Below are 12764 nucleotides of genomic sequence, written 5' to 3' on the forward strand. Positions count from 1 at the left end.
ACTGGAATTTTTTATTTTACTAGTAATGGTAACTTATAGCAGGATTGCGGGACTGCAGCGGGCATTCTGACACTTGGGGGAACTGACTTGGTGTCATTAACATGCCCAGTGACACTAATATAGTGATCAGTGCTAATAAAAAGCACTGACACTGTACTAATTGCACTGGGCATGAACCGGCTAACTTCTGGGGTGATCAAAGGGTTATCTGTGTGCTGTTTTCATATGGGGACTGTGTGTGCGCTTCACTGTAGATCCCTCAAGATGGCTACCGAGACCTCAATACAGAGGACAAGTTAGTCCTCTGCAAGGTTTCTCTAATACCAGAGGTAAGCAACAATCATGTGATTACTGCGCTAATGTCATGTGATTAGTGTTCACACCAGAATGATTTTCTCACCGTGCAGCACTGTCTGTAAAACACCCTCCTACGGGTTCTTTTCCTTGTGATCTGGTTGTTATCTTTTTATTTCTAATTTTCTGCTTCTACTCATTTGATTCTAGTTGAATATATTCACTTTCTTTTTGTTTTGGGATTAAAAGTATAATTCACATTTTTTTGTGTGCTATTACCTGACAGATTACTCCTCCCGCTTTCCAGTCAAACAAAGATAAACTCTTTTCACTGATGTTTCAAAATTCATTTGAAAAAAGTTCAGCCAAGGTTAAAGCAGTCTGCAAGAAAATATAACATCAAAAAAGCAAAGTAAGCGACAAGGTTCCACAGAGTGTTTCCGTCAGAAAATGAGAGTATAACTGGGACAGATGCCACACTGTGAGCACTGTTAATACACCAGCCTTCCACAAATTTGTTCTCAAGCAAACTAAAAGATGCCTTTAGATATTAAAGCCCAGTGATAGGAAGATACAAACCTGGGAAATATAATCTGGGAAATATAATAGACACCAGCCTGTACTAGTTCACCTCTGTGAATGTTGATTGGGTGAGTTTTTAATTTAAAAGATACAGAATTATTTCCTAGCTGTCAGCAATGAAATTAACATGCCTTGAAGTGATTTGGAACCTTAATAATGCACCTAAAACTTGAAGAATAAATTTTGTAATACTAACAGAATACCAAAAGTAGGACTCTTTAAGTAACTAACTGAAAAGTTTGGTCAGGTGTGGTTTAGCCAAACCTCTTAAAACTTCTTGCAACCCTCTGAAATTTGGAATTTCTGAACAAGAAGTCCTATTAAAGGCAATAGAAACACAAGCCAAGCCCTCAAAAAGTTTATAAGAGAGCAGAAAATTAATCAAAGTTGCTCAGAATGTTTTGACAAGTCTGTGGAAGTCATTAGAGATGAGCGAAGAAATGAAAAATTCGATTCGACTGATTCGGCGAATTCGTGGACAATATTCGATTCGAGTCGAATAAATTCGCTGTGAATTTAACTTAAAAAAGGGTGTTTCTAGGCTTCAGAGAGACTTAATATTAGTGCAGAACACTGTACCTTTAATTTAAATGCCCTTGGAGTCTGCTGGGGAAGAGAAATAATACTGTCAGTCAGTATGACATGCAGATGAGTGCCGTCGATCTTAGAATCACCGCACACTTCACTCATTTGGGCAGTCACGGGGCCAAAACCAGAGTGTGGAGCCACAGTGTGGCGGTGAAGGCAGCAGCAATGGGAGGCCATACAGCACCCTATGACAAAAATGGAAACCACCAGCAGTGTGAGGAGACCTGAAAGTGGCACATGGCAGAGTGTGGCGATAGAGACAGCAGCAATGGGAGGCCGTACAGGGACCCATGACACACTCTGGACCTGGCAGCAGCATGAGGAGGCGGTACAGGGGCCCATGACAGATTACGGGCCTGGCAGCAGCATGAGGAGTCGGTACAGGGGCCCATGGCAGATTACGGGCCTGGCAGCAGCAATGGGAGGCCGTACAGGGACCCATGACACACTCTGGACCTGGCAGCAGCATGGGGAGGCGGTACAGGGGCCCATGACAGATTACGGGCCTGGCAGCAGCATGAGGAGTCGGTACGGGGGCCCATGACACACTCTGGACCTGGCAGCAGCATGAGGAGGCGGTACAGGGGCGCATGACAGATTACGAGCCTGGCAGCAGCAACTTGGACAGGAGGACGTTCAGCTTCTGCACCGTCGGGTGCGTGCTCGCAAACTGTTGTCTCTTGGAAACGGATTCCAAGAAAGACTGCTGACGGAATCCGTGAAGAGGAGTAGCAGGAGAAGGAGCATCTGAACGAGCGGAATATGCCAACAAGCGACAACAGTGGCCCATGACAGATTACGGGCCTGGCAGCAGCATGAGGAGTCGGTACGGGGGCCCATGGCAGATTACGGGCCTGGCAGCAGCTATGGGAGGCCCGTAATCTGCCAGCACCCTATGACAAAAAATGGAACCCACCAGCAGTGTGAGGAGACCTGAAAGTGGCACATGGCAGAGTGTGGCGATGGAGACAGCAGCAATGGGAGGCCGTACAGGGACCCATGAGAGACTCTGGACCTGGCAGCAGCATGAGGAGGCGGTATAGGGGCCCATGGCAGATTAGGGGCCTGGCAGCAGCTATGGGAGGCCCGTAATCTGCCAGCACCCTATGACAAAAAATGGAACACACCAGCAGTGTGAGGAGACCTGAAAGTGGCACATGGCAGAGTGTGGCGATGGAGGCAGCAGCAATGGGAGGCCGTACAGGGACCCATGAGAGACTCTGGACTTGGCAGCAGCATGAGGAGGCGGTATAGGGGCCCATGGCAGATTAGGGGCCTGGCAGCAGCTATGGGAGGCCCGTAATCTGCCAGCACCCTATGACAAAAAATGGAACACACCAGCAGTGTGAGGAGACCTGAAAGTGGCACATGTTTGGGGCATGATTCATGGCGGATTTAGTCAGTTGTGTCAGGAACTGGTGGTTTGAAATCCAGACTAATCCACGCCTGATTCATTTTCACAAACGTGAGTCTCTCCACACTTTGGGTGGACAGTCGTGTCCTCCGCGGAGTTGCAATACCTCCTGCCGCACTAAACACGCGCTCCGATGCCACGCTACTGGCCGGGCATGACAGCCTTTCAAGGGCAAATTCAGCTAGTTGGGGCCAAAGGTCAAGTTTCGTTGCCCAGTAGTCAAGGGGATTGTCTACCTCGGTTGGCAGGGTGCTGTCCAAGTAGGCCTAAGCCTGTTGTTTGAGGTCCTGCTCCAGGTCCACCTGATGCTGCTGCTGCTGCTGCGGCTGGTTAGTAGTTTCCTCACTGCGCTGGTGAAGAAAGCTACTCATCATCGACTGCAGACTGAGGCAGCCGCTGCTGGTGGAGCTGCCACTGCTCCTACCACCCCACCCCTCCCCTGCTGCCATGGCAGCGGAACACGAGCGCACAGGGCCCACAGTGTCTGAGGATGGACGTTGGCGCAGACAGGCAGAGACCAGCTGACTACATAGGTGTTTTTTATAGTACGTTATTTTGGCCTCCCTCTCAGCAGGTGTGAAAAAGGCCACCATTTTTGAACGGTAGCGAGGGTCCAACAAGGTGGACAGCCAAAAGTCATCCCTCTGTCTGATGGTTATTATTCGGCTGTCGCTACGCAAGCAACCGAGCATGCTATGGGCCATTTGTGCCAAGGAATGCGAGGGACTCCCTGCCTCCATCTCCACAGCATACTGCCACGGTGCGTCTAGGTCCTCTGTCTCCTCTTCCTCCTCCTCTACCAGATGCTCCTGCTCCTCCACTCCTGTCCGCTGAGTGGAAAAACCACCCATTTCACTCAATAATTCCTGAGCACCAATGTCCTCCTCTACCTCCTCCTCTTCTTCCAGTCCTGCCCCCACAGGGGCCATGTGGCGTTGAGATCTGTGCGCCACGTCTACCGCACCCTGACCAGCCATTGTTAACAGCATTTGTTCCAGGACGTGCAACAGAGGAATGACGTCGTTCATCCCATAGTCCTGCCGACTCACGAATAGCGTGGCCTCCTCAAAGGGCCTGAGCAAGCGCAGGTGTCACGCATGAGCTGCCAATGGCTGACATCTAAGTTACACAGGGAGTACCTTTATCTGCTTTTAACATCAGGAAATCTGTGATGGCCTTTTGCTGTTCGTAAAGGCGGTCTAACATATGTAGGGTTGAATTCCACCTTGTTGCAACGTCACAGCATGAGGAGTCGGTATAGGGGCCCATGGCAGATTAGGGGCCTGGCAGCAGTTATGGGAGGCCCATAATCTGCCAGCACCCTATGACAAAAAATGGAACACACCAGCAGTGTGAGGAGACCTGAAAGTGGCACATGGCAGAGTGTGGCGATGGAGACAGCAGCAATGGGAGGCCGTACAGGGACCCATGAGAGACTCTGGACCTGGCAGCAGCATGAGGAGGCGGTATATAGGGGCCTACGGCAGATTAGGGGCCTGGCAGCAGCTATAGGAGGCCCGTAATCTGCCAGCACCCTATGTCAAAAAATTCAACACACCAGCAGTGTGTGAGGAGACCTGAAAGTGGCACATGGCAGAGTGTGGCGATGGAGACAGCAGCAATGGGAGGCCGTACAGGGACCCATGACAGACTCTGGACTTGGCAGCAGCATGAGGAGGCGGTATATAGGGGCTTATGGCAGATTAGGGGCCTGGCAGCAGCTATAGGAGGCCCGTAATCTGCCAGCACCCTATGTCAAAAAATTCAACACACCAGCAGTGTGAGGAGACCTGAAAGTGGCACATGGCAGAGTGTGGCGATGGAGACAGCAGCAATGGGAGGCCGTACAGGGACCCATGACAGACTCTGAACTTGGCAGCAGCATGAGGAGGCGGTATATAGGGGCCCATGGCAGATTAGGGGCCTGGCAGCAGCTATAGGAGGCCCGTAATCTGCCAGCACCCTATGTCAAAAAATTCAACACACCAGCAGTGTGAGGAGACCTGAAAGTGGCACATGGCAGAGTGTGGCGATGGAGACAGCAGCAATGGGAGGCCGTACAGGGACCCATGACAGACTCTGGACTTGGCAGCAGCATGAGGAGGCGGTATATAGGGGCCCATGGCAGATTAGGGGCCTGGCAGCAGCTATGGGAGGCCCGTAATCTGCCAGCACCCTATGTCAAAAAATTCTACACACCAGCAGTGTGTGAGGAGACCTGAAAGTGGCACATGGCAGAGTGTGGCGATGGAGACAGCAGCAATGGGAGGCCGTACAGGGACCCATGACAGACTCTGGACTTGGCAGCAGCATGAGGAGGCGGTATATAGGGGCCCATGGCAGATTAGGGGCCTGGCAGCAGCTATGTGAGGCCCGTAATCTGCCTGCACCCTATGTCAAAAAATTTAACACACCAGCAGTGTGAAGAGACCTGAAAGTGGCACATGGCAGCAGAGTGTGGCGATGGAGACAGCAGCAATGGGAGGCCGTACAGGGACCATGACAGACTCTGGACTTGGCAGCAGCATGAGGAGGCGGTATATAGGGGCCCATGGCAGATTAGGGGCCTGGCAGCAGCTATGTGAGGCCCGTAATCTGCCTGCACCCTATGTCAAAAAATTTAACACACCAGCAGTGTGAAGAGACCTGAAAGTGGCACATGGCAGCAGAGTGTGGCGATGGAGACAGCAGCAATGGGAGGCCGTACAGGGACCATGACAGACTCTGGACTTGGCAGCAGCATGAGGAGGCGGTATATAGGGGCCCATGGCAGATTAGGGGCCTGGCAGCAGCTATGTGAGGCCCGTAATCTGCCTGCACCCTATGTCAAAAAATTTAACACACCAGCAGTGTGAAGAGACCTGAAAGTGGCACATGGCAGCAGAGTGTGGCGATGGAGACAGCAGCAATGGGAGGCCGTACAGGGACCATGACAGACTCTGGACTTGGCAGCAGCATGAGGAGGCGGTATATAGGGGCCCATGGCAGATTAGGGGCCTGGCAGCAGCTATGTGAGGCCCGTAATCTGCCTGCACCCTATGTCAAAAAATTTAACACACCAGCAGTGTGAAGAGACCTGAAAGTGGCACATGGCAGCAGAGTGTGGCGATGGAGACAGCAGCAATGGGAGGCCGTACAGGGACCATGACAGACTCTGGACTTGGCAGCAGCATGAGGAGGCGGTATATAGGGGCCCATGGCAGATTAGGGGCCTGGCAGCAGCTATGTGAGGCCCGTAATCTGCCTGCACCCTATGTCAAAAAATTTAACACACCAGCAGTGTGAAGAGACCTGAAAGTGGCACATGGCAGCAGAGTGTGGCGATGGAGACAGCAGCAATGGGAGGCCGTACAGGGACCATGACAGACTATGGACTTGGCAGCAGCATGAGGAGGCGGTATATAGGGGCCCATGGCAGATTAGGGGCCTGGCAGCAGCTATGTGAGGCCCGTAATCTGCCTGCACCCTATGTCAAAAAATTTAACACACCAGCAGTGTGAAGAGACCTGAAAGTGGCACATGGCAGCAGAGTGTGGCGATGGAGACAGCAGCAATGGGAGGCCGTACAGGGACCATGACAGACTCTGGACTTGGCAGCAGCATGAGGAGGCGGTATATAGGGGCCCATGGCAGATTAGGGGCCTGGCAGCAGCTATGTGAGGCCCGTAATCTGCCTGCACCCTATGTCAAAAAATTTAACACACCAGCAGTGTGAAGAGACCTGAAAGTGGCACATGGCAGCAGAGTGTGGCGATGGAGACAGCAGCAATGGGAGGCCGTACAGGGACCATGACAGACTATGGACTTGGCAGCAGCATGAGGAGGCGGTATATAGGGGCCCATGGCAGATTAGGGGCCTGGCAGCAGCTATGTGAGGCCCGTAATCTGCCTGCACCCTATGTCAAAAAATTTAACACACCAGCAGTGTGAAGAGACCTGAAAGTGGCACATGGCAGCAGAGTGTGGCGATGGAGACAGCAGCAATGGGAGGCCGTACAGGGACCATGACAGACTATGGACTTGGCAGCAGCATGAGGAGGCGGTATATAGGGGCCCATGGCAGATTAGGGGCCTGGCAGCAGCTATGTGAGGCCCGTAATCTGCCTGCACCCTATGTCAAAAAATTTAACACACCAGCAGTGTGAAGAGACCTGAAAGTGGCACATGGCAGCAGAGTGTGGCGATGGAGACAGCAGCAATGGGAGGCCGTACAGGGACCATGACAGACTCTGGACTTGGCAGCAGCATGAGGAGGCGGTATATAGGGGCCCATGGCAGATTAGGGGCCTGGCAGCAGCTATGTGAGGCCCGTAATCTGCCTGCACCCTATGTCAAAAAATTTAACACACCAGCAGTGTGAAGAGACCTGAAAGTGGCACATGGCATGAGAGACTCTGGACCTGGCAGCAGCAGGAGGAGGCGGTATAGGGGCCCATGGCTGATTAGGGGCCTGGCAGCAGCTATGTGAGGCCCGTTATCTTGCAGCACCCTATGTCAAAAAATTTAACACACCAGCAGTGTGAAGAGACCTGAAAGTGGCACATGGCAGCAGAGTGTGGCGATGGAGACAGCAGCAATGGGAGGCCGTACAGGGACCCATGAGAGACTCTGGACCTGGCAGCAGCAGGAGGAGGTGGTATATAGGGGCCCATGGCAGATTAGGGGCCTGGCAGCAGCTATGTGAGGCCCGTAATCTGCCTGCACCCTATGTCAAAAAATTTAACACACCAGCAGTGTGAAGAGACCTGAAAGTGGCACATGGCAGCAGAGTGTGGCGATGGAGACAGCAGCAATGGGAGGCCGTACAGGGACCATGACAGACTCTGGACTTGGCAGCAGCATGAGGAGGCGGTATATAGGGGCCCATGGCAGATTAGGGGCCTGGCAGCAGCTATGTGAGGCCCGTAATCTGCCTGCACCCTATGTCAAAAAATTTAACACACCAGCAGTGTGAAGAGACCTGAAAGTGGCACATGGCAGCAGAGTGTGGCGATGGAGACAGCAGCAATGGGAGGCCGTACAGGGACCATGACAGACTATGGACTTGGCAGCAGCATGAGGAGGCGGTATATAGGGGCCCATGGCAGATTAGGGGCCTGGCAGCAGCTATGTGAGGCCCGTTATCTTGCAGCACCCTATGTCAAAAAATTAAACACACCAGCAGTGTGAAGAGACCTGAAAGTGGCACATGGCAGCAGAGTGTGGCGATGGAGACAGCAGCAATGGGAGGCCGTACAGGGACCCATGAGAGACTCTGGACTTGGCAGCAGCATGAGGAGGCGGTATATAGGGGCCCATGGCAGATTAGGGGCCTGGCAGCAGCTATGTGAGGCCCGTAATCTGCCTGCACCCTATGTCAAAAAATTTAACACACCAGCAGTGTGAAGAGACCTGAAAGTGGCACATGGCATGAGAGACTCTGGACCTGGCAGCAGCAGGAGGAGGCGGTATAGGGGCCCATGGCTGATTAGGGGCCTGGCAGCAGCTATGTGAGGCCCGTTATCTTGCAGCACCCTATGTCAAAAAATTTAACACACCAGCAGTGTGAAGAGACCTGAAAGTGGCACATGGCAGCAGAGTGTGGCGATGGAGACAGCAGCAATGGGAGGCCGTACAGGGACCCATGAGAGACTCTGGACCTGGCAGCAGCAGGAGGAGGTGGTATATAGGGGCCCATGGCAGATTAGGGGCCTGGCAGCAGCTATGTGAGGCCCGTAATCTGCCTGCACCCTATGTCAAAAAATTTAACACACCAGCAGTGTGAAGAGACCTGAAAGTGGCACATGGCAGCAGAGTGTGGCGATGGAGACAGCAGCAATGGGAGGCCGTACAGGGACCATGACAGACTCTGGACTTGGCAGCAGCATGAGGAGGCGGTATATAGGGGCCCATGGCAGATTAGGGGCCTGGCAGCAGCTATGTGAGGCCCGTAATCTGCCTGCACCCTATGTCAAAAAATTTAACACACCAGCAGTGTGAAGAGACCTGAAAGTGGCACATGGCAGCAGAGTGTGGCGATGGAGACAGCAGCAATGGGAGGCCGTACAGGGACCATGACAGACTATGGACTTGGCAGCAGCATGAGGAGGCGGTATATAGGGGCCCATGGCAGATTAGGGGCCTGGCAGCAGCTATGTGAGGCCCGTTATCTTGCAGCACCCTATGTCAAAAAATTAAACACACCAGCAGTGTGAAGAGACCTGAAAGTGGCACATGGCAGCAGAGTGTGGCGATGGAGACAGCAGCAATGGGAGGCCGTACAGGGACCCATGAGAGACTCTGGACTTGGCAGCAGCATGAGGAGGCGGTATATAGGGGCCCATGGCAGATTAGGGGCCTGGCAGCAGCTATGTGAGGCCCGTTATCTTGCAGCACCCTATGTCAAAAAATTAAACACACCAGCAGTGTGAAGAGACCTGAAAGTGGCACATGGCAGCAGAGTGTGGCGATGGAGACAGCAGCAATGGGAGGCCGTACAGGGACCCATGAGAGACTCTAGACTTGGCAGCAGCATGAGGAGGCGGTTTATAGGGGCCCATGGCAGATTAGGGGCCTGGCAGCAGCTATGTGAGGCCCGTAATCTGCCTGCACCCTATGTCAAAAAATTTAACACACCAGCAGTGTGAAGAGACCTGAAAGTGGCACATGGCAGCAGAGTGTGGCGATGGAGACAGCAGCAATGGGAGGCCGTACAGGGACCCATGAGAGACTCTAGACTTGGCAGCAGCATGAGGAGGCGGTATATAGGGGCCCATGGCAGATTAGGTGCCTGGCAGCAGCTATGTGAGGCCCGTAATCTGCCTGCACCCTATGTCAAAAAATTTAACACACCAGCAGTGTGAAGAGACCTGAAAGTGGCACATGGCAGCAGAGTGTGGCGATGGAGACAGCAGCAATGGGAGGCCGTACAGGGACCCATGAGAGACTCTGGACTTGGCAGCAGCATGAGGAGGCGGTATATAGGGGCCCATGGCAGATTAGGGGCCTGGCAGCAGCTATGTGAGGCCCGTTATCTTGCAGCACCCTATGTCAAAAAATTAAACACACCAGCAGTGTGAAGAGACCTGAAAGTGGCACATGGCAGCAGAGTGTGGCGATGGAGACAGCAGCAATGGGAGGCCGTACAGGGACCCATGAGAGACTCTGGACCTGGCAGCAGCAGGAGGAGGTGGTATATAGGGGCCTATGGCAGATTAGGGGCCTGGCAGCAGCTATAGGAGGCCCGTAATCTGCCAGCACCCTATGTCAAAAAATTCAACACACCAGCAGTGTGAGGAGACCTGAAAGTGGCACATGTTTGAGGCATGATTCATGGCGGATTTAGTCAGTTGTGTCAGGAACTGGTGGTTTGAAATCCAGACTAATCCACGCCTGATTCATTTTCACAAACGTGAGTCTCTCCACACTTTGGGTGGACAGTCGTGTCCTCCGCGGAGTTACAATACCTCCTGCCGCACTAAACACGCGCTCCGATGCCACGCTACTGGCCGGGCATGACAGCCTTTCAAGGGCAAATTCAGCTAGTTGGGGCCAAAGGTCAAGTTTCGTTGCCCAGTAGTCAAGGGGATTGTCTACCTCGGTTGGCAGGGTGCTGTCCAAGTAGGCCCAAGCCTGTTGTTTGAGCTCCTGCTCCAGGTCCACCTGATGCTGCTGCTGCTGCTGCGGCTGGTTAGTAGTTTCCTCACTGCGCTGGTGAAGAAAGCTACTCATCATCGACTGCAGACTGAGGCAGCCGCTGCTGGTGGAGCTGCCGCTGCTCCTACCACCCCACCCCTCCCCTGCTGCCATGCCAGCGGAACGCGAGCGCACAGGGCCCACAGTGTCTGAGGATGGACGATGGCGCACAAAGGCAGAGACCAACTGACTACATAGGTGGTTTTTATAGTACGTAATTTTGGCCTCCCTCTCAGCAGGTGTGAAAAAGGCCACCATTTTGGACCGGTAGCGAGGGTCCAACAAGGTGGACAGCCAAAAGTCATCCCTCTGTCTGATGGTTATTATTCGGCTGTCGCTACGCAAGCAACCGAGCATGCTATGGGCCATTTGTGCCAAGGAATGCGAGGGACTCCCTGCCTCCATCTCCACAGCATACTGCCACGGTGCGTCTGGGTCCTCTGTCTCCTCCTCCTCCTCCTCTACCAGATGCTCCTGCTCCTCCACTCCTGTCCGCTGAGTGGAAAAACCACCCATTTCACTCAATAATTCCTGAGCACAAATGTCCTCCTCTACCTCCTCCTCTTCTTCCTGTCCTGCCCCCACAGGGGTCATGTGGCGTTGAGATCTGTGCGCCACGTCTACCGCACCCTGACCAGCCATTGTTAACAGCATTTGTTCCAGGACGTGCAACAGAGGAATGACGTCGTTCATCCCATAGTCCTGCCGACTCACGAATAGCGTGGCCTCCTCAAAGGGCCTGAGCAAGCGGCAGGTGTCACGCATGAGCTGCCAATGGCTGACATCTAAGTTACACAGGGGAGTACCTTTATCCGCTTGTAACATCAGGAAATCGGTGATGGCCTTTCGCTGCTCGTAAAGGCGGTCTAACATGTGTAGGGTTGAATTCCACCTTGTTGCAACGTCGCAGATCAGGCGATGCTGTGGAATTCCGTTCTGCCGCTGCAGCTCAATGAGGGTGTTCTTTGCGGTGTAGGAATGGCTGAAATGCATGCACAGTTTACGTGACATTTTAAGGATGTCTTGCAGTGGGATGGTGGATTTTAGGAACCGCTTGACAACCAGATTGAACACGTGAGCCATGCATGGCGCATGGCACAACCTTCCTTGACGCAGAGCAGACACCATGTTCTTTCCGTTGTCAGTCAACATGGTTCCGATTTTTAGTTTGCGCGGAGACAGCCATCTGTCGATTTCTCTGTTCATTACACTCAGCAGTTCCTCCCCTGTGTGACTACGTTCGCCAAGGCATACCAGGTGCAGCACAGCGTGACACCGTTGCGCCCTGCACATGTGATATGCCGGTCGGGTAATGGGACTTGGCACGGGGGTGGCGGCTGAGGACACGGCGGAAAAAGAGGTGGTAGAGGCGGACATGCTTGCTGGACCAAGGACGTGCAAACGTGGAGGCAAAAGCGTCGTGACCTGTCCAAGTTGCTGGTGCGGCTGTGCCGGCACCACGTTCACCCAGTGGGCCGTAAATGACATGTACTGTCCCTGACCGTAGTTACAGCTCCACACGTCGGCGCTGCCGTGCACTTTGGCAGAGACCGACATGCTCAAAGACTGGCCCACCATCTCTTCTACATGTGAATGCAGGGCTGGCACTGCCTTTTGGGCAAAGAAATGACGGCTTGGCACTCTCCACCGCGGCGCGGCACAAGCCATCATTTCTCGGAAAGGTGCTGAGTCCACCAGTTGGAAAGGGAGGGACTGCAGCACCAGCAACTTGGACAGGAGGACGTTCAGCTTTTGCACCGTCGGGTGCGTGCTCGCAAACTGTTGTCTCTTGGATACGGATTCCAAGAAAGACTGTTGACGGAATCCGAGAAGAGGAGTAGCAGGAGAAGGAGCATCTGAACGAGCGGAAGATGCCAACGAGCGACAACTCCCCTCAGCAGAGGTGTTGGAGCCTTGACTGGCTGATAGAGGGCGATTGACGACGTCGGGTGACGGAGCAAGTAACGGAGCGGGTGATGGAGCGGGGGCTGGGGCAGGCAGAACCGCCGTATGTTTATCACGGTTTTCCCAGGCCACCGAATGGTGACGCTGCATATGCTGACGCAACGCTGTAGTCCCAACATGGGCCCCCTGGCCACGCTTGCATTTCTGGCCACATAGTCGACATACGGCTACGTTTACTTCCTCGGGCGGCTTGAGGAAAAATTGCCACACCACCGAGTAGGAAACTTTGCCCCCGCTACTCTTCACT

This window comes from Staurois parvus, unplaced genomic scaffold (assembly GCF_062004578.1).
Source record: "Staurois parvus isolate SC_StPar_1 unplaced genomic scaffold, SC_StPar_1.0 ptg000299l, whole genome shotgun sequence".
NCBI lineage: Eukaryota > Metazoa > Chordata > Amphibia > Anura > Ranidae > Staurois > Staurois parvus.